Genomic DNA, 24,431 nt, shown 5'->3' with positions numbered 1-24,431 from the left:
TCCATCATTTTTTGGAGCACCTGCTATGTGCCAGGCATTTTTCAAAATGCTAGGGATGTAGTGCTGAACCAGATAAGTTCATTTTTCTCGTGGAAGCTACATTTTCATAAGTGAAAGAGTAAATTTTAAATAAAATAAATATGTATTCATATAGTGATACAGCATAAGAAATACATAAAATAGGCAAACAGACTAAAAAGGGGTTGTGCTAATGTGGAATTGGTGGCACGCGAGTTTGTTGTGGGGGAGGGTAGGAAGTGTTTCACTGATAGTGTTATGGCATCTGAGTCAGAATGCTGAGGAGCATTGACGGGAAAGCCCTGCCATGGATGACCTTGTTTCAAAATGAACCAGCAAGGTGGCCATCAGACTACGATGAGGAGCTGGGATTTTTTCTAAATGAAAAAACAAGACATTGCAGAGTTTTAAGAAGGAAAAAATTGGCTTATGTGTCCTGCCAATATCCATTGGGTCTGATCACTTTAATATTCTTCAGCTGACACCCAACTGCCCTTATCTGTACCTCTTTGCCTGGGGCTTTCTCTGATGCTTTGGAAAGGCTGAACTGCTCACGGAAAGTAGGCCAAAGTGCTGGAAATTTACCCTGCGGAGGCAGCCTTCAGGCAATGACCACTGTATATAAATACCCCAGCTCCCTTACCCTTCTGGTAGGATAGCTCCAAGGAGCTGTTATGCAGACATTAAGTTTTAATAAAACAACAAGTTAGCTGCCTTGATAACACATCCATTATTGGCCATCTTTCTTCCTTTTTTCACTTCTCTATTCCCATTCCATATATTGTTTTACTTCCAAAATAAGATTCTCACACATAAATCTTTGTCAAGCAGCTGCTTCTGGTGGGAACCAACATTGATTTACTTCCTAAAATGATCACTGTCTGCTGTGTGAGAAATCGTGTGAAAGCAAGAAAACAAATAATGAATTATTTTAGAGGTCCAAGTGAAAGATGATAGTAGCTTGAATTAAAAAATAGAGACGGAGGAAAGTGGATATATTCAGTATATGCTCTGAGGGTAGTGTTGACAGAAATTGTCAATAGCATTGTCTATACATTGGTAGAAGAAAAGATTCAAGGAAGACTCCCAATTTTTTTCTTGAATCACTTCAGGGATGGTGATGCTGTATACTGAAATGGGAGATTTAAAGGCTGCACAGTAAGGAGAATTAATTCATATTGTATTTGGGAAATGTTAATTGTGAGTAGACTGTTAGACATCCAGTGATATCAAGTAGACAGATCTTTGAGTTTGTTGGTGCTGGGGAGGAGGAGAGAGCAGGGTGGGAGATGTTATTTTACAATTCCTAATGACTAACGAATATTTAACTTCATGGGACAGGCTGAGATAAACTAGAAAAAGTATAACAACTAGAGGAGACTTGAGAATAGTGCTCTGGTACACAAACTTTTAAAAGTATAGCCAAAAAACAAAAGAGAGCTAACAAAAACAAGATTGCCAAAACATCCAAGGAGTTGAAGAAAAACTAGGCAAGATCAGGGACTCCAAGAAACTTATAACAAAATGATTCAAGAAGATTGAAATCCTCAACTGTGTCATATAGTACTGACAATTCAAGGAACGTGAGGCCAAAAATTGACCTTTGCATTTGGAAATGCAGAAGTCAATGATGATTTGACAAGTATCATTTTGGTAAACTGGTAGGATCAAAACCTTAATAAAAAGAGCAAAGAAGAGAATTGAAGATGAAAAGATTGATAAATAAATTATAGACAAGTGGGAGATTATTAAGCATTTTTTTGAGATAAGCTGAAAAAAATGTGTCAATATCTGGACATAAACAAAATCTGTATACCAGTCCACCTCCCCATTCCCAGTGATATTAAAACATGTTTGTATGATGATATAAAGGGATCATCAGAAGATATTTTGATGATTTTTAAGCAGCTTTTTTCAATACACACACACACATACACACACACACACACACACACACACAGCTGCACTAACACATACAGTATGACTAAATAGTAGAAATGTCTTGAATACATATTTTAGCTGAATGCTGAAAGGCTGAGTGTTAAAAGACAGGAATGGGCTAAAGCTGAGGTTGAAGCCTAAATAGTTCTCTTGTTTAATGAACATCTATGATTCAAGAATAAGTAATAAATTATGCTTAAAGTTAATTAATTAGTAATCCTATTTAATTAAAAAATTATATCAGCCAAATTTATATGTTTGAAAATATAGTGCAGAATAGTGATTTCTCAGCACTGTCAGTGGCTAATGTATTCCATAGTCACTAAAATGCTTGCTGCAATACTAAATATATTCTCATTTTCAGATGGCACATGTAAGAATATTAGTCACCTTTTGGTGCAAAACCAAATATTTTAATTAAGGAGAAAATGTTATTCCAGTAACATGCTTTTTAAGAAAAAATTTATACCTGGGATTTATAGCTTGAGCAATTCTCAAAAATCTTTTGTATTCATCTAACATAAATGGTAGATTATAAAAATCATGTGAGCTAGCTGTTTTTTAAATGTTTAGCCTCATAAACTCAAAACAAAATGGAATTTTTTTTAGAGTATTTGTGTAACGGCTGTGTTTTGAAAATTGATTAGTGAGAACAATACATGTTTTCAGTACCTCAATTTTCTCTAACATTCTCCCCTTTTGTTCTTGTTCCTTATATAATTATAGCACCTGTCTAAGTTAATTTTTCATGGATGTTGCACTGTACATAATTCTGTAGTTTTTCCTATTTGTAAGATGAAATGTCGACTTGACAAAATAGGTATTCTGATTTTGATTCAATCTCACAAGGTCTAAAAACTTCCTAAACAAGACTTTTTCATGGAAAAAATGCATAATATAAACTGAATTAAATAACAGTCAAATACTTCTTAAAATGTTATTTTGTTTAATGTTATAAATGTATGCATGTATACCAAATGACTCTATAAAGTTATAATATAATTTAATATCTAAAGTTTTTTCTTATATTGTTTGTTTGATAAGCATATTTAGACTCAAATATGATATAATAACCTTTTCAAATTTATTTAGCAAATGCACTCACTTTTACTATTTATATTAACAAATGATCTATTTCATTTTTAATGTAACTACTTGAGATTTCTTAATAGTTAGTTCCGTGTGTGTATGTGTATATATATGTGTGTATGTATGTATGTATGTATGTATGTATGTAGATAGATAGATAAGATAGATAGATAGATGATAGATAGATAGATAGATATGTTTCAAACTACTTTTTGTGGTTTTAGCTTCAGATCAGCTATCACTATCAAAACATTCATATTTACCACTTACTATGTGCAAGGCATGTTTTCCAGCATTGTAGTTGCCCCCAAATAAACTCAAAATATTTTTTTCCTTTATGACATACAATCATAGAACTGTGATCCTGAGGACTTTGAATAATTTCTCTTTTCATTCTACTTCGGAAGATTTATTTTTTTCTTAAGGAAAAGGAACAACAAAGAAAGAGCTACAATGCCAACAAGCAACTTACATAATTCCAATGGCAGAAAAACTGAGCAGAATGGCTCAACAACTGCTTCATCAGTTGACCCATCAATCTTCCTAGCACATACAAGAACATAGAAATAAGGGCAATTGCCCTTATTATTATTATTTTTTTCCCTAAGATCTTTGAGAACACATACACACACACACACACACACACACACACACACACACACACACACAGACACACACACATACACACACACACACACACACACACACACACACACACACACACACTTTGGTTGGCTAGAAAAATGCTCTCCCAAAGATGTCAGGTCTTTACTTCCTAGAACCTGTCAATGAAAAAAGGGCTTTGCGATATGATTAAGTCAAAGATCTCGAAATGGGAGTTACCTTGGATTAGCAGGAAGGGCCCTAAATGCTTCACATGTATTATATCTTTACGATAGGGAGAGGGAGATTTGACAGCCCATGCTGGAGAAGATGATGTGAGGATGAACAAAGAAAGTAAAGATCATAGCTTTATTAGGGGTTTCCAGAGAAACAGAAACAATAATATGTATTAATGAATTAATGAATTAATTAGTTGATTAATTTAATTAATTAACATAAAAGAAGACTTATGCAGAATTGGCTCAGGTAATTATAGAGGCTGATAAGTCCCATGATCTGCTGTTGCAGGCTGGAGACCAGAAAAGCTGGTGGTATAGTTTCAGTCCGTATCTGCAAGTCTGAGAATAAGGGAAACCAATGATGTAAATCCCAGTTTATGGGCAGGAGAAAACTAATGTCCCAGTTCAAAAGACAGAAAGAGAACAAATCCTTCTTTCCTCTACTTACTATTCTAGTCAGATCCTCAATGATTAGGATTATGTCTATCCACACTGGGGAGAGGAATTTGCTTTACTGAGTCTACTGATTCAAATATTTATCTCATGCAAAAACAATGTATGAGATCTATTAAGATATAATGTTTAACCTGGGCACCCCATGGCTTAGTCAAGTTAACAGAAAGTAAACCATCACAATGGCCTTGAGCTTTGAAGTGATGTGACCACAAGGCAAGGAAAACTGGAAGCAACTAGAAACTGGAAGAAACAAGGAGTAAATCTTCCCCTAGATCCTCCGGAGGGAATGAGACCCTACTAACACCTTGATTTCAATCTAGTGACACTTCTGGCATCTAGAGCTATAAAAGAATAAAATTCTGTCTTTTTCTAAGTTTATTTCAATTTAATTCTTACTTCCAACAGATTAATATTTCCAAAGCTCTTGAGGATTCATGGACAAATTTGACCCTGCCTTTATTGATTCAACACATATTCATTGAATATGTGAAATCTACTATATTAAGATGGCAATCTCCTTAAACACTTCAAGCACATCTCTTTGACATTCTTTGCATTTTTTCTCTTAAACTTCTCTACCCCAAATATTTTTACTCCATATGTCTCCACGATTCTCTCCCCACTAATTCATGGTTATATTCAAATGTCTCCATTTTAGTAAGTCCTTTTATATCATCTCCTTTTTTATAGTATTGATTACTATGTAAGATATTATGAATGTTATTTGTTTATACTGTTTATTATCTACATTATATAAGAAACTCAGCTCCATGAGGTCAGGGTTTTTTGTGTGTTTTCTTCATGCTATATACCAATACTAATACATAGTAAGTACACAACAAAATATCTGTTGGATGAATGAATGGAAGCTGATGAAAATGGATGAATGAATGAATGAATGAATGAATGAAGATCTATATATTTACCTCCATTGTGATTTTCACCTAATTTACATGTGCATTAATTAATTACTTTGTTTCAGCTACTGGAGTATCAACTTCTCTCACAGGAATAAAGAAAATAAGGTAAAAGCCTAGATGTGGTTCTATTAATAAGATCAAGGATAGTCATTTGTGAAGTAAACTTAACACATATTGTCACATAAGAAGTCCATCCATTATAGATTATGATGTCAAATTGTAAAGGTCTCACAATTTCTAAATAATTTAGAATTAAAAGCAATGCTTTTAAAAATATAAAAGTAATGTTTTTTACTAATTGACATGTATTAGCTGTAGAAAAAAAAGAAGATGTCTTGGATATGAGCCTGAAGGCTGGCACTGTTTAGAATAATGATGTTGTCTAAGTTGGGCATTAATGCCTCTCGTCTAGTTAAATAAGCTCCTCTTCAACCCACATGACTCTCCTTTTTAAGCTTATTATACATTTTCTTGAACTATCTACTCTAATTTAATTTTAAGTAATATCCATAGTGACTTTTTCTAGCATTTATAAGAAGATAACTTTCAAGTCTTATCTTAAGACCTCTCTTCTGCATACCAATTCTATAATCTCTACTGTCCATATTCACTCATGTCCAACTTATTTCCTAATTGTAACAAAATGATTCCTTAGTTATCTCTAAAAAGCTATTTATTTTCGTATCCTAAATGAAGGGAACAATTTGTTCCCTTCAAGCCTTTGCCTTGCTCATGTTATCATCATCATCGTCATCATCATCATCATCTTCATCATCATCATCTTCACCATTCCACCTGTGGAGTAGCCACTGGGTAGCCTAAATTAACAAATAATTTTCTGTGGAATTATTTAGGAGCTAAATTTTGATTTGTTTCCAAATGGCCAGCACATTATTATTCTTTATTTCTTACTGAGATGAATAAACATGGAAATAAAAACACAATATTTCACATTATTATAGTATATTGGTGATTAGAATGACTTCACACTGTGTATTTTTCTCTTCCTAACAATAACAGGAATCATTTAGTTAGAACATATATAACATTGTGGAAAAAGGAAATAAAGCATCAGTAACAAGCATTCCCGAATTCTCAGTTCAAGACTACCACTAGCATGACTTTGAAAAATTCAAATATGTATTTAATTTCCTCATTTATTATAAAAATATAAATATAATAAGATGTTATTATGAAATTATAAATTTTATAATTATTTATGTTATTTTATAATATTTTATATAATATTGTATGAATATTATATAATATATAATATTGTAAAGTAACTGTTTTATAATAATTTATATATTTTTAAATTATTATAAAAATATAAATGTAATAGCTCTTTTATAGAAAATGTATTATACTGTTGTCAGGTTAAAGTAAAGCATTATTATAGGTGAGTATTTCAAAAATTATCAAATCATATTAAAATGCAATAGAATGTTCAGATAGCACAGATATTATAAAATCTATATGTCTTATAGATTTTCAAACTTAGTAATAAAAAGATTTACTGGGAAATAAAATCTGGAATCATAAAACTTTAGAATTTTGTTATCTTAATTATAACCTAGGTACTTAGAAATTATCCATGTTATTTCAAAATTATTTTATGTGTTATCTCTAAAAAGCTGATATTTAACATATGTAGTATTTAACATAAATAGCAAACAATACAATAATTTTCCCAAGTTCATCCAGCTAGTAAATGATCAGGAAATTAATCTGGGTCTACATTATGAGAAACTCCTCTGTAAACTTTCTCTAATATGAGTTAAATTTTAGAAAGAGAAGAAAGGATACAGTCGAGAAGAAGATCTGAAATTGAAAAGTTCCCTGAGCCTTGCTGAAGCTTTAGAAGACATGTTCCTTCTTTCTGTCTTATACTGTATCAGATGAATTTATTTACAAATCCATTTTTCTATAACGAACAATTTGCTCATATATTTTTCAGGCCTCAAATTATCTTACCTCTGTATATGTTCTTTCCTGTAGATGTTTCTTTCCTTTCCGTTTTAACTCTTCGTTAATTCAGTATTAATTTCCTGGTCTGTCATAGCAAAATATCACATATTAGGTGGCTTAAAACAGTACAAATTTATTCTCTTAAAGTTCTGGAGTCTACATATCTGAAATAAAGGTGTGGACATTGTCATCCTCTCTCTGAAGGCTCTGGAGGAGGCTCTCTCTACTTGCCTGTTACTAGCTTCTGCTAGTTGTGGCAATCCTTGTCATTACCTGGCTTGTAGTGGCATAACCAGTCTCTGTTTCTATCTTCATATGTCTGCCTTCTCTCTACCCGTCTCTGCATCCAAATTTTTGTTTTCTTAGAAAGACAACACGCATAGGATTTAGGGCTTATCCTAATCCAGTATGACTTCATCTTAACTTGATTTCATCTACAAATACCCTATATCCAATTAAGATCACATTTATAGGAGGTTAGAACATAAACAAACCTTTTTGTGGGACACAACCCACCACACCCCCTATAGACTACTTTTTACCAAATAGGTAGATAAATATAAAATGAAGCCATACTCAGTCCAAATACACTAAAATATGGGTAATATGTGTAACATATTTATAAATTTATATTATTCAATATCACTGGGTTTATTAACTATATTTGATATCCTGTATGGTGCTAAGTATAGACCTATGTCACAATATATATTCAATAAATTATTAATTAATGGCAACAAAAAAATTACCAAGTTTTCTTCTTTTTCTGTATTGGGTTATATACATAGCCCATCTTTTTCATATATTCTTTTTTTTTTTTTTTTTGCTCATGTGGGGATCGAACTGGCAACCTTGGTGTTAGTAGCACCACGCTCTAACCAACTGAGATAACCAGCTGTCCCTTCTTCACATACTCCTGAGTTTAGAAATATGATTCTAGCCCATAGATAAATTAAGGAGACGGTGTACCAAACAGTGACTGGGAAAGTTTATTAATTTAACTAGATTATAAGCTTTTTGAAGATTAGTGCCATTGTTTATTCCTCTATGGCATATATTTTATGTATCCCTGATATTTCATGTACCCCTATAATAAAAGATCAATAATGGAATAATTGTGCCCTCTAAGTTTAGATCAGGTTTCTTCTTGTTGTCCCTTTTCATCTATTCATGTCATTGGTATTTATTAATTGCCTATTATGTGCCAAACACAATGCAATGAAGATAAAAATAAATACGAAAAAATGTATACAGCTTCCGATCATTTTCACATTTGTTATTTTTTGAATTAATAAGATGATTTCTTCCAAGTTATTGGGTCCTTTTACTTATTTTGTGTTACATTATTCATTTTGTATAAGCAAATAAAATAGAAATAAATAAAATAGAAACTCCTTGAACACAGACATCGTTAGCTGATTCATGAGCATCCCTTGAAGATTCTATAAAGTATAATGTGTTGCACTAAACATATTTACTTAGTGAAACAATAGAGATGTAAGAAAGAAAATTAAGTTGTAACATTAACAAAAGGTTTTTATGTTATAGAGAAAATAAGTTGGTATCGTAGTTCCCTACAACAGAGTTAAACCATTGTATTTGATAATATCCCAAATACGGACACCACTCCCATTTCTCAATATATGCCGATTACCAAGAGAATTTAACAGTACCTTGATCCACAAGGTAGATTCACTATGTAATTTGAGAAGTAATTAGAATGTGAAAGAAATACCAAGACCAAGGCCTTTGCTACTATGGATACCAAATAGAATGCCATTGGCAGAATTTAAACTGACATTGTTTTTTTCTGAAAAGAATGTACAGTTTTATTCCAGGTCAACTAAAAACTTACATTTCGCCTAAGAAAGTAGAACATTGCCATAGCCTTTTATGTTACCTTGGAAAGGTTATTTCAACATTATTAATTTATTAGCACAAAGCTGGCTAATTTCCCCAAGGTTCTTAAAATTTGAGAGCATATCTTTGAGGCTTCTGAAGTGCAATTATTGGAAAATGAATAAAAAGCTTAAATTGGAATACAGGTAATAATCTGTGTTTGACTTCTAATATCACAATCAATCCAAAGAGAGTAGTTTTACTCTGTGTAGCGCTTAAAATAAAAATTAAAAAAAAAAACCTCCAGCTTAGTATTTTAATGAGTATGTTATGTGTGTGTGTGTCTGTGTGCATGTAATTTAAGCTTGTTTTTAAAAATATAAAGACATTTATGAAACATATTAATTATATTTCAGTAAAGAAAAAAAATAATGAGAACCTAAAATCTCTAAATCATTGAGAGAGCATACTAGATTTCCGGAAAGTAATCAAAGGCCAGAAACACTTTCAGACAAATTCTCTTTATTTCTGTCTGTGACTTTGACCCAAAGCCCCACATAATCTCCAAAGTTGATGAACTGAGCTGTATTGTAAACAGGCTTTGAAACTCTTTGGTCTCTGAAATGTCTATGCTCAGTGACCATGTAAGATGACCTGGAGCAACACTGCATTTACAAAAGCAAGTTTGTCCAGAAGTCACATTTGAGATACTGTGTCTTTTCCACATATTTCAAGATAGGAGGAGGATATGGAGTTTGGGGACTGAGCAATCTGGAAGGAGAAAACAGCTAATTGGGCAAAAGCCAAATGCCCTTTTGCTAGCAGAATGACAGGAATGTTCTGAATGTCAAATTTTAACACATTTTGTCTTATCCAGCATCGCCCAGAGTTAAGACTGGTAAACTGGAGTCAGGACTGAACAGTTTGCTTGGTTTTGCCTGTTTTCCACCTTTCCTCTGACTTACACAGTGAATATCACTTAACTTCTCTAGGGCAAGCGGCACCTCCCAAATAGAAATCCTTTTGGGAGCATGAGATTCCATATACATTGCTAGGAAGTGAGTGAAGCATGGAAGTAAGCAACCAAAGGATAGTAATAGGAGAGGAGCTGCAAGCATAGTGTTTGTCTTTATTTTTGTTCATTTGCAATTTATTTATTCCTCATAAAACTCCATCTACTAATGCTTTTGCTAAAATGTAAGTTTATATGCATTATATTATTCCTTAGACTATTTCAGAATTAGTTCTCTTTAGAGTCCTTGGAGTGAGTCTTTTGTATCCAAGTGCTTAGAAAGTACCAGTGACAAAATATGTCTCCATGAAAGGCAAGGCCCAACTTAAGGGAAGCTGCTTAGATACACTTAAACGTATTTGAAAACTTCAGTATTTTTAATTCTTTATCATGAATGGACAATTGCACTATTGAATTATGTTACATCTCATTATAGAATAAATGATTCATTCCTTAATTAGAAAGCTTTCAGAAACTTTTTGTGTTCACTCTTTCAGACTGAAGATATGATATTCTTAACATTACAGAAAATGCCATTGTATAAACTTTCATTTAATTGTATTTTTATTATTCAGCAAATTTAATCTAATTTGAAATGCTAGAATTTATAACTTGAATATATAGATTATTTTTAATAAAAAAGAAAATCAAGTTTAGTGACATAAATGAAAACATGTACTTAAAAAATTAATAAGGTATTTTATAAGGAAAGACATTTCACTGTTAATAATTTCTTAGCTAAGGAAAAAATACAGCTATATTCTTCTACTGTTCACTTTAGATATTCAATTTTCTTGAATTTGGCATCTACAAATATGACCTGAACTATAAGAGGTTATGCACAATAGAATTACCAAAATGCTTGGAAATTAAGGATTTCAGAATCAAGCTAATGTCTTCTGGACAATGTTCCTACAAATATTTTGAGCTACAATATTAAAGAATACCAATCACCACAGGGTGATTGGGGATATGACAGGGTACAAAACTGTCATGGTCCTGTTTTCATGGATATTTACAATTTTAGAGATTGCAGGACTGGTTATAAAAGATATACAAATAAACAGTAACTTTAAAATGAGGGAAGTATAATGAAGGCTAGATAAAGCATATATGTGAACAAGACATGATCTAGCTTAGAAAGTGAAGTTATCCATAAAAAAGTGACTTCGGTTAAAACCATAAGTTTTATAAGGAGTAAACCAAGTGAAGAGAAGGAAGAGAAAACGAAAAATAGAAAGCTGGCCAAAGCCATATTCTTGACAGTGCTGATGAGTGAATATGAACGATTTGTGCAGGAAAAAGGCAAACATGTAACATTTACTATCTTTATTCAAGAAATCCTTACTTTTAGGATCTTCTGATTTTTTTAAACAAGGTGGTCTTTATTTTCACTTTACACACTCACATGGAATGTTGAATATTTAGTGCCCACTTTAATAATTAGTATGGATAAATAAAATCAACTAATAAAATAAAGTGTTTTTAGAATTTAATTAATAGTAATCTTATTAAAGTTTAACAAAACTTATCTAAGTAATCATTCCAAATAAAAGGACGTATATGATTCACAAAAGGTACTATTTAATTTTCCCAGATTGCCCATGGCTTTGTTGTATAAAACTCATGGCAACAGTTTAAAATATAATATAAAAATCAGAGAGAAGAAAAAAAAAAAATGAGGGAAGGGCAAGAAAAAGAAAATCAGTGAACATAAATACATGGAAGACCTGGGCCCACTAACTCCTATAATCCATTCCCACCCAGTGAGTGTGCTGTCACAGAGAACATCGAATATAATCAGACAGTGATACATGATCCATGTGTCAGTAGTGAATTTGCAGTAAACCACTTACTGTTCTCTTACTTTTAACTAGAGTTTTCATAAAATTATTCATTGGAACACGAGTGTTTCTTAAAATGTTTATATATATATATATATATATATATATATATATATATATATATATATATATGTCATAAAAAAAGAAGCAGTTAAATTTTAAAGTAACTGTGAGATATATTGGGCTAAAAATTCAAAGAGATTTTGCACTAAAGAACTTTTCAGAATCCTTAATATATTAGACCTAGTATGTATAGTGCCCCATTAATTTGCCCTTGAAAGCATTTCCTTTTTAATGAACAACTTTAAATGTCGTAAGGGTTACTAACATTTCTAAGAATACAGAGTTTGGGAAACACTGCTTTAAATTATTTCTTCTTATGATGAAGTTTTCTTCTGGAAAGTGTCTCTCTAGAACTGTAAATAAAACTTCTGCTATGGATTAGTGTTGTTCACCAAATATTCCCTGCCCTTCACTTTCTGGAAACAAGTAGGATTGTACTTTCTGGACCCCTTGTGATAGTGTGTTTTCAAGTGAAAGTTCTGCACAATGATGTATGAATGGCAGTGATAATTTTCAATTCCAATTTCAAGAATTTACTTGTCAGTTTGAGATCCCACAAATATATACCAGGGTGCCAAAAAAATGTATACATATGACTTGTATTTATCTTTTGTTATCAGTATATATTGAATATTACAATTTTAATAGTGTTTTCCTTTCTTAAAAAGTGTATACATTTTTTTTAGTACCCTCTGTATATTTTTCTTTATCTCTCACATTGGCCAGCAACATTGGAGGTCATGAATGCTCTGTTGGCATGAGTCCCTCTGAGTGATTGTAATGACAAAACCTCCATCATGACTATTGATGGACATAAGACAAGAGCAAAAACAAAACCTTTTTTTCTTAACCCAGTGAGATGTGGAGGTTGTTACTGAAGTGAAGGTTGTTACAATCTAGTTTCTCCTAATTGACAAATTACCCAAAGTGAAATGCTAAATGTGAATACTGTCAATATTTTTTAAATGTAACAATTAGTTACAAACTAAGAAAAAAGTGATGGACATCACTGTTATTTGTTTTTTTCTTTATTTTTAATCTACCATTAAAATTTTATGGTATTTTCCCACCAGAAAAATTGTGATATATCTATCCATTGACGTTCAGTCAATGATAATTGGTTATGACTATATGCCATGCTTACCAGTTACCTTAGATAAGGAGGTTTTTTAAAGTGTAAACTATCCTGAAGAAACCATTGGTTAAAAACAGAGCATTTAAATCAGACATAAATAGGATGGCTTTTGGCTCTCCTTAACTATATGATCATATACTTTCCTATGAATTAGCTTTCTAATTCAGAAACAGTGAAAAAATAACAGTTTATAGCTATATTTTATAGATTGAATTAAATAATAGGGCTGTAAGCATAGCACTCAAAATAATGAGTTCTAAAAAAAGGGCATCAATTCTATGGGATGAAAATAGTTAGGAACATTCAGAAATGGAATATATGTTCAATAAAAATCAGATTTTATTTCTTTTTTTAATTATATTTCACTCTATCTTATGTACCTTTCAGGAGATTCCAATCCCTCACCCACATTTAAAGTATTACTTTCTCTATATAAATGGTAAAATAAAAGCTTAATATGTACTCTTCTAAATTATTTTAATATTAGGTTGGTGCAAAAGTAATTGCAGTTTAAAAGGTTAAAAATAATTGCAAAAACCACAATTACATTTGCACCAACCTAATAGTAATGTATTACAACTTACAGAGTTTTAATTTTGACTCATGTTTATTATTGATGAGAAAAGTCCTTTTCCTATTTTACTTATACATATTTCCATACAAAAAAATTGTACTGATACCAAAAGATTGTGTCATTTTATGAAGATAGCAGTAGAGTGACTGTGTTTTACCAAACAGTGTGTCATTGATTATGAAAACTGTATTAGTCAGGGTTCTGCAGAGAAACGGGATGTGTGTGTGTGTGTTGGGGGGGATGAGAGAGATTTATTTAGGGAATTGGCTCAGATGATTGTGGGGTCTGGAAGGTCCTAAATTGCAGAGCAAGCTGGCAGGCTGGAGGTCTAAGAGTTGATATTGCAGTTCTGAATTCAACGGTGATCTGGAGGCAGAATTCCTTCTTCTTCAAGGAACCTCAGTTTTTTCTCATATGGCCTTCAACTGATCATATAAGGCCCACCCACACTGTAGTTGTAATTCTGCTTTACTCAGTCTACTGATTTAAATGTTAATCACATTTTAATATAACCTTAACAGGATTATCTAAAAAAGCCTAGCCAAGATGACACGTAAAATCAACTATGACAAGAAAATTATTTTATGTGATTCTGGATTCAGAAAGCAAGTTTATTTTCTAGTCATACATTAACTTTCGAAAAATTACAGTGACACACAAAACTGAAGACCTTTTGATCACTTGAGCTCAACGGTTCAAAAAAATTTTTTTTTCCAGTTTGGGAATTGAAAGTAGTAAAACCATTTTCTAACCAACTAAATATAGGCTGTTATCTAGGGCCCATAGAGGTGTTTAATAAAGGAATTTAATATGCAAATATATTTGTATACAATTTTGAAGAAAACAAAAACAGCTTTATGTAAAAATCTAAAGATTATTTTTAATGAGAACTAAAACGGCAATATAATACATAGCTATAGAAACCAAGCCTCCTCCTTTATCCCTTCACTCTTGCTTACATTGCATCTATAACATAACATATTTGACATAGATTGGCCTTGATTTATTTGGTTATATGCTTGTCTCTTCTACTAAAACACTAGCTCTTTGATACCAAGGATGATATCTTTTTTTTTCTTTCATTTTATTTTTGTATATGTCAGTGTCCAGTAGCTCTAAACACATGTTTATGGGCTTGAATCCATACTTTGAAGTTAGAAAAATATTTCCAGATACAGTTTACATTTGCTTCAACTATACTACATTAGTTTCTATTGTTGCTGTAACAAATAAACAGATATTCAGTGGCTTAAAACAACACAAATGTATTATTTTATAGTCCTACAAGACATCAGCTGGCTGTGTTCCTTTCTGGAGGCTCTTGCTCATTCAGTTATTGGAAAACATTCAGTTCCTTTTGGTTTATGACTGAGGTTACCATTTTCTTGCTGACTGTCATCTGAGAGCTGTTTCCAGCCTCCAGGGGCTGTCTGCGTTCCTTAACACATAGTCCCTTTCTGTACCTCCAAAGCCAGTAATGGTGTATTGAGTCTCTCTCATGGTTTAAATCTCTGCTGCCTCTTTTGTCATCAGATCTGTGACCATTCTACCTTTCTCTTCAGCATTAAGAAACCATGCTATTATATTGGATACATCCAGATAACCAAGGATAATCTCCTTATTTTAATGCTTGAAATCTTATTTCTTCTACAAAGCCTCTTTTGCCATGCAAAGTACCATAGTCATACATTATGTCTGCCATATAAAATGTTGTTATAAGGATCCCTATTTAACAGGGGAAGAAACTGTGGAAAGAAGGTAACATGGTTTCCCACAATCCACATGTTTAAATCACAGATCTTTAGCCCAATCAGACACTCTGTCATCAATGTTAGATCTTTCCATTGTACCAAAATGTCATTTTAGCCCTTAAAAGAATAATTAGGAGAACTATCTGGATTTAGCACTGAAATGAAAGCCATCAAGTCAAAACTAACAAACAAAACTTATTCTGGCTTTTGAGATAAGTAGGTTAAAAGTGTATGTATTTTATAAATAATACATAACTAAATAAATATATACATGCAAAATGAATAATAAAAATGAAAAATAAATGTAAACAACAACTAGAAAGAAAAGCAAGGGAACAGGAAATATCAGGAAATAGATAGATAGATAGATAGATAGATAGATAGATAGATAGATAGATAGATAGATATAGATATATATAGATATACATACATAATACTAATGAGCCCTATTCTTTGTTATTTCCTTCTTTGTAGTTCAGCCACAAGCCTTAAGACTTCAAGCATACTTGATATCAGACAATGAACCGTTTTCCGAGCACAAAAAGAGATAAAAGTTCTATCCACTGTACTAATAGTATAAGACTAGGTGACGATATAAGCACTGCAGCCAATAGAAAGGATAGAGTATCTGTGTAGATTGGCAATAGCTACTGGATGTCTTCAGTGGTCACTTTATAGAGGTACTTACTTCATGATGACACTCAGCATATCTGCACACCTTAATAAACTTATATCAGAAAAAGCTGTGTTTTCCTAGAGATAGACAACTTCTTGACATACTCTAAAGACTCTGGACTGCATCTTGGGTATAAGAATATAAAATCTAATAGCTGTGTTTTGCAGTTAGTAAGTGGCTTGCTGCTGCTGCCATTAAAAAGAGAGAAAAATACCATAAGCACATAAACAATGCTTTATCCAATGAGGTACCTTAAAAACTACAAAAAAATAAAATAAAAACTCATGAATTATTCATTTTAATGTGGCATTTCAATAGAAGCAGCCCAGTGTCTATCTACAGCACAACCCCAAAAGAGTAACACACATGAAAACATTACACTTCTCAGGAGATGGGAAAGTAGATAAACACTGTGCCTGCTTACTTCTGTGATCACATTAAAATTAACACTAAATTATAGAAGAATCAACCTGGAGAACCATCTGAAGTCTAGCGGAATAGAAGTTTTATAACTAAGGACATAAAGAGAAAGTAACATCGAGAATGGTAGGAGGGGTGGAGACGTGAAACAGGCTAGCCCCTAACCTTTGTATGGCAATTGAGAATCAGGAGGGATACCACAGCTAATGTTGTTCCCCCCAAAGGAGCGAGTGACCCCAGCTGCAAACCAACCTCCCCAGCTTGGAGTACTCTTGTCAGATTAGAGGAGCCCCCACAACATCTGGCTGTGGAAAACAGTGGGGATTCTGTTCCAGGTGGGATGGAAGGCTAAGGGAAACTGAGATGTCCTCTTAAATGGCCCCCACACAGATTCACTCACTTGAGGCATTCACCTTGGGATCAGCAGAGAGATGGTGACTCGGGGGGGCATCAGAGGCATACAGGGGACAGAATGAGGTGTGTGACTTCAGAGCAAGGGCTGGAGAACAATTGTCATTTTCCCTGTGAGGGAGCCACATCACGTACAACCAGTAGTCTGGCACCATCTTTCCTGTGCTGAGCCCTACCCACCATGCCCATAACAAATTTGAATTTGATTGGCCTACACAATTCCCTCAGTGCCGGAGGCACTTTATCTCCAAACAGCCAACCCCACCCACATTGCACTCTTTCTTGGAAAACTATCAGAGTCCCTAGGCCCCATGTGGGCAGTGACTGGCTTCAGTGTGCTCTGAGACTTTTGCTGATTTGCTCCAGGCTCAGCACTGGCACCAAACTACAGTCTACATTAACCTGTGACCATAATTCTTCCCACTCTAGTGACTCCTTCAGACCCTACCTCACCCAACTGTGTACCACATGAGGCTTTATCAGTGGCTGAACCTTAAGGGAGCAGGCAGGTGGGAGCAGGCCTTGGAGTGTGCTGAATTTTTGTGGAGCTACCCCAGGTCTGGTACTGGTGGCAGCCATCCTCGGTTCGCAGCATGGCCTCTCTCATGCACCTCCAGGCTTACCACAGGCAGTGAACAAATACAAATCACTTTGCAACTCCTACCAGGTAGTCTCCACCAGTCACAGGAAGCAGGTGAACTGGCACTGCACCAGGGCACCTCCCAAGAAGTCCCAGAACAAACATACTTGTAAGTTGACTTCATACCACAACAGGGCATCACCCAATTAGCCCCACAAGCAGAACGCCCAAAGGGAAGTCTCAGCATGCATCAGAGCTTGCTGGGGCAAATCCCACTTAGTGGGTTAAGCCCCCTGCACAGCAGCCCATAAGCTGTTCATGTGGCCAGACCCCACGGTTAATCAGCATGAGGGTCAATACCATTCACTGACATGCCAATAGCAATCAATGCTCAACTTTAACAGGAGGGCACACATAACCCACATAAGGAACATTCCTGGAGCACCCAGAGCAAGTGACCAGAGAGACTGAGCTAGGGCCCCACCAGGCACCTAGGTAAGTCAACCTGGCCAAGATTGGGAGACATAGTAGATCTACCTAATACATAGAACAAACAGAGAGGCAGCCAAAATGAGGAAGCAAAAAAATATGTCTCAAATGAAAGAACAGGAGAAAACTACAGAAAAAGAACTAAAGAAATAGAAGCAAGCAATGTACCAGATACAGAGCTCAAAACAATGGCTATGAGAATGCTCAAGGAACTTGGTGAGAACTTCAACAAAGAGATAACAAGCATTAAAAAGGACATAGAAACCATAGAAATGAATCAGTTAGAAGTGAATAATATAATACAATAACTGAAATGAAGAATGCACTAGAAGGAATCACCATCAGACTAGATAAAGCAGAAGACTGAATCAGTGATTTTTGGAAGACAAGGTAGCAGAAAGCACCCAAACCGAACAGCAAAAAGAAAAAAGAATTCAAAAAAAAATAAAGAGACAATATCAAGTGTAATTACATTTGCTTCATAGGGGTACCAGAAGGAGAAGAGAGAAAGCAAGGGATTGAGAACCTATTTGAAGAAATAATGACAGAAAACTTTCCTAACCTGGAGAAGGACATAGATATACAGATCTCGGAAGTGCAGAGAGTCCCAAACAAGATGAATCTAAACATGGCCACACTAAGACACATTATAATTAGAATAGCAAAGGTTAAAGACAAAGAGAGAATCCGAAAAACAGCAAGAGAAAGGTAATTAGTAACTTATAAGGAAGAACCAGTAAGATTGTCAGCTGATTTCTCAACAGAAGCTTTGCAAGCCAAAGGGATTGGCAGGAAATAGTCAAATAGTCAAAGTGATGAAAAGCAAGGATCTACAAACAAGATTACTCTACCCAGAAAGGCTATCATTTAAAATCAAAGGATAGATAAACAGCTTCCCAGACAAGAAAAAGCTAAAGGAGTTCATCTCACTAAACCAGTATTACAAGGAATCTTAGAGGGACTTCTTTAGGACAAAAAAAATAAATTACATAAATAAATAAATAAATAAACAAACAAATAAATAAATAAATACATATAGTAAAATGGCAATAGTTGTCAACAATTACTTTAAGTGCAAATGGATTAAATGCTTCAATCAAAAACATAGGGTGGCTGAATGGTAAGAAAACAAAACTCTTACATATGCTGCCTGCAAGAGAATCATTTCAGATCCAAAGACACACACAGATGGAAAGGAAAGGAATAGAAAAGTGATATTTCAGGAAAATGGAAACGAACAAATAAACAATGCTGGGGTAGCAATACTTACACCAAATAAAATAGACTTTAAAACAAAGGCTACAACATGTGAGAAAGAAAGACCCAATGATCCCACTTCTGGACATTTATCTGAAAAACGCAAAACACTACTTCAAGGTAACATGTACAGCCATAGCTCATTGCAGTTTACAATGGTCAAGATGTGGAGGCAGCCCAGATGTGTGTAGATGGAAGAATGGATAAAGAGATGGATGAAGTATTCCTCGGCCATGGAAGGGGATGTGTTCTTGCCATCAGCAGCTGTATGGGTAGATCTGGAGGTAATTGTGTGAGTGGAGTGTCAGACAGAGAAAGACAGATACAATGAGATTTTGTTTATATGTGGAATCTAAAGCACTAAATAAATAAATAAATAAATAAATACAGAAAGAAACTCATTTATATAGAAAACATTTTGATGGCTGCCAGATGGGAGGGGTGTTAGGGGTGTGGATTAAAAAATGGGGAAAGGATGAAGAAGTACAAATTTGTTGTTTCAAAGTAGTTATGGGAATGTAGGGTATAGCATAAGGATTATAGTCAGTAAAATTGTAATAACTATGTATGGTGTCAGATGGGTACTAGATATGTTGGGGTGATAGATGGGAGGGGTTTGGGGGCAGGGTGGAAAAGGTGAAGGGATTAAGAAGTACAAATTGGTAGTTTCAAAATAATCATGGGATGTAAATAAAGCATAGGGAATATACTCAATGATATGGTTCTAGGCAGGTGGATCACTTCTTAAATTATACAAATGTCTAACCATTATGCTGTATACCTTAAATTAATGTAAAATAATATTGAACATCAACGTTAATTGAAAAAAATTAAAAAGGGGGAAAAGATGAGGGAGAAAAAGAGGTCCAAATTTCCAGGTATAAAACAAATAAGTCATGGGGATGTAATGTACAGCACAGGGAATATAGTCAATAATATTGTGATAGTGTGGTAAGGTGTCAGATGGTTGCTAGACTTATCATGGTGATTACTTCTACAGGTATATAAATGTTGAACAACTATTGTGTACCCGTGAAAGTAATACAACATTGTATGTTAGTCATATTTTTAATAATTTTTTTAAAAAGTTATATTTCTCTATGTAAGAAAAGACTATAACCTTAACTGAATAAAACTATAATGATTAAACACTGTAAATGCTAACTTCTTATTTAAAAAATTATAACTACACTATAATAATAAATCAAAACTATCAGCCAATTCATTTCTCTCAAATAAATCTAGTGACTATTTTGAAAAACGAGTAAGAAAATTTCCAATGTTTATAATTTTCCATTTCTCTTAGACTAAAATATTGAAATGAATAAATGTGTAAATTTAAAATGATACATTCTATACTTGATAATGCATATTAATGAGAGATCAAAGCAATGGTATTCAAGAATAAGAGATAATCCCCCAAACTGTTGTATTTATCATTGGAATGTGGTCATACATAGAGTTGTATAAACACTCAGGCTCTGTCCACATGATAACAAATCAACTGCTTAAACAGTGAATCATTTAGGCAGTCAATGCTTCCTTTGTTTACATGATGCCAAGTGTTTGACATTCTATTTGTATAAATGTTAACAATTCCATTACTTAATTAATTTAAACTATTAAACATTTTAATATATTCTAGACAAAGTCATATTTATGTGAAACTATTCCCATATGAAGCTTCTCTGTGTCTAGCTTCTGTAGACATCCCAATCAGCACTATAGGATAGTATAGTATAACGAAAGGGAAAAGTGGAGATTATGCATTAAGCAAATCATCTCTTCTCATGTGTGCGTGTATACGTGCACACAAATATTCATAGGCAAAACTTTACCTGTGATTGCAAACACTGTGCTTGTTGTTATTTTTCTTATTATCATCTTGCTTTAATTCAAAAGTGGTAATATGAATACATGTTATAGGACATGACATGGGTATAGAAAACCACAAGGTTTTGGGAATTATGTTACTTGGGCCTTTGTTCCATCTAAAGATAACCTTTTCAGGTTGTTGGGCAAATCACTTAACCTCTATAGATCTTAGATTCCTCCTTCTTAAAGAGTTTTAAATAAGTTTATTATCTCTAAGAAATTGACTTCATTCCTGGCAGACAGTGTGTATACTTTCAGATAACATCAGATCTGTCTGGTTCCTTTGCTATAGCTAGCCTAGACTATGCCACAAATAGCAGCTCTGACCATCTGGGAGCTATGAAATAATCCTGTTTTTCATACTTATATCAGAGTTTCTTAAACTTCTATGCATAAACATCACCTAGAGGCTTACTTTAAAGATGCCAACTTCCTTGTCCCAGCCTCAGTAACTGAATCAATAGCTGTGTGGCAGGTTCTAAAAATCTGCCTGTTAATTGTCATCCAAAATTGACTCTGATGAAGGTGATTCTCTGACTATATTTTGAGAAACACCTACTCACACCTAACGAAAGCCATAACTGCATGATGAGCATCATTTGCATAGTGAGCAGTTAACATTTGTCCTTGGATTATGGCTATAGTTGTAATTGAGTTGCTGGTATAGTCATGATTGTTTAGCAGATTGTTTAGTCTGGTTTCCTCAAAAGACAACATTTAGAGGAGAATTTGTGTACAAGTGTTCTCAGGAGAAACCAGAACAGGAGTGGGGAAAACAGGATAATTTAAGGCCAAGAAACCTAGCAAGGCAAAATTACAGGTGCAGAGAGCTCCTGAATTACATTGCAGTTTGTCCCATGTTCAGGTAAGGCAACTCGGCCTTTAAACTGTGGCTTTTGCATACTCTGTGGGACCTGAAACACCTAGGCACTTTCATCTCTAGGACAAGTGGCTCCCGGACGAAAAGAACAGTCCTCTGTAGATAACTACAAATTCTAGCCCTTAAGAAAGGAGCATGCAGAAGTTGAGAATACATTTCCCAAGGATATTTAACGGTCAGTGATCTAACAGTTTTCACTACAGCTGGGTATCTCATATCCTATTGTAGCTGTCCCTCAGTATTTGCAGTGCATTTGTTCCAGGACCCCTGAGGATACCAAAATTCACCAATGCTCGAGTCTCTTATATACAATGGCATAGAACAATGCATATAGTCAACTTTCTGTATCCACAGATTCCCAATTGCAGATCAAAAGCACTGTATTCCATCCATGGTTGGTTAAATACAGAGAAGCAAAGCCTGGGGATATGGAGGCTGACTGCACATTTATTGAAAAAAAATCCACGTATAATTGGACCCACGCAGTTCAAACCTATGTTACTTAAGGGACAACTATATATATCTTCCCTTGTTAACTCGGTTTAAATAATAAATACTTGCAAGCTAGAAATGTATTGTTCATGACATTCAGTTACTCTGAGAACCCTGAAAATGGAATTTGAATATTGTTGTTCAGAATATGTCAACTCAAAACAGGCTGCTTTGGCATATTGATTATTTTGAGTTACAGGTGATTGAGAAACAGCAGTTACAAAAAGAACACTGATCACTTTGTTCTTCCTAAAAGCAGGAGATAAAACTCCATGTTAAAGGTGTGCTCCCTGTACCAGGAGTCAGGAACACATTCTTACAACCAAAAACAGGGCACCGAGCCTAAGAAATCTATGCAAGCAAAGCTTGGTAAACTAACCCATATCTCTTCCCAGTCATTTCTCCACAGTTGGCTGCCCCAATCCCAAACTTTTTGTCTTATTTGTTTATTTCTCTGAAAGTTATAAAAATTTTCTGCTCTCGTTATTTCTTTAAGTCTTCATTTTCTTGTGAAGGCTCCCATGTAAAATATTAGATAAATTTGTATGTTTTTCTCCTGTTAATCTGTTTCATGTTGGTTTAATTTTTAGACCGAGCCAGAGACTAAGAGGATAAGGAGAATTTTTTTCTTCCCTAAAATAGCCAATTTACTTGAACTCTTTGCTGTATGTTTTTCTGCTTTGTTTATGTTTCCTAATTCTGATCTCAGTGTACTTCCTTAGAATTTCATCACTGGTATCATCCACGTATTGCCACAAAGCATTCAAAGCTCAGATTGTAATATCACATCTTGTGTTTAGTGAACCCTAATGAATTATCAACACCAATGCTCAGGCCACTGCCTGCTAGGCCTAGGCTACCTTCTAACTTCCATTTGACACTCTTAGACACCATTATACTGCCCTAGGGCAGCTGCCCATTCAAAGAAATCCAATTTGATTCAACTCAAATTAACCAAAATTAAGTACAATCCATGGACCTGCTCCAAATTAGCTTTAGGAAAAAGAAGTCTTTCTATTTGTGTAAGGACTGAAAAGATATGCTTAAATACTATTTTAACACTGAAGTTAGAATGTCTTAAAATTCTTTACTTAGTTAATTTAATCTAATGTACAAAACAATCTGTTCTCTAAGTATTATACAAACAAAACACTAGTTAGAACTATATAAGAAAAATAGTAAAAAATGAATTCTGGTCAACACAGCAGAGTAGGCAAATGTTATTTTCCTCTCGGTACCACATCAATTACAACTGAACCACAGAACAACAATCATTGAGACTCGCCTGAAATCTTGCTGAACCCTACAAAGGGAAATCTTGCAAAGCCCTACAACTATGGACATACAGAAGAAGCCATCTTGAGATGGATAAGAGGGACAGAGATGCTGAGTGGGCTGGTCCCATGCAGGCATGTGACCATTAAAAATCAGGAGGGATAGCTCAGCTGCGGAGGTTCCCCCCCTGAAGAGTGAGGGATCCCAGCCTCTCCCTAGCCTAGGGTTTCAGTGTCAGGGAAGGAAATCCCCATAATTTCTGGTTGTGAAATTCAGTGGAGATTGTGGTTGAGTGAGACGGAGCGCAGCTGCACTCCCAGGGACCCCTCTTAAAGGGACTATGAATGGAGCTGCACTGATGGACTCAATTGCCTGAGCTCCAGCACTGGGGAGGCAGCTGAAAAGGTCCAGGGATATATGGTGAGGAATTTAGTTGTCTAGCTTCAGGGTGAAGGCTGGAGGGACATTTCTCTCTGATAGAGGAGCTGGCAGAAGACATTGTTTATTTTTAGGGCCCTCCCCCTACCTGCATATAGAAGCAAGCAGATATCATATCTGAGTCTTCATCAAACTAGCTATCACCTTTCATCTGCCCTGCCCTAGTGATTCCCTAAGACCACATCC

General features: G+C 34.4%; 1 long non-coding RNA gene across 2 annotated transcripts in view; it reads right to left on the bottom strand.

Annotated features, from left to right (window-relative positions):
- Window positions 1–24,431, bottom strand: part of LOC109453549 (uncharacterized) — a 123,409-nt gene that overhangs the window by 49,908 nt on the left and 49,070 nt on the right. For both annotated transcript variants that reach the window (XR_002138313.3, XR_012497744.2), the window contains exon 2: window positions 7,241–7,319. This is a non-coding gene — a long non-coding RNA (uncharacterized LOC109453549). The remainder of the gene's footprint in view (window positions 1–7,240; window positions 7,320–24,431) is intronic.

The sequence above is a fragment of the Rhinolophus sinicus genome, chromosome 14 (genome assembly GCF_057876585.1).
Source record: "Rhinolophus sinicus isolate RSI-liver-muscle chromosome 14, RSI-T2T, whole genome shotgun sequence".
NCBI lineage: Eukaryota > Metazoa > Chordata > Mammalia > Chiroptera > Rhinolophidae > Rhinolophus > Rhinolophus sinicus.
Note: the sequence above shows the minus strand (reverse complement) of the source record. Positions and strands in the feature narration are given on the sequence as shown.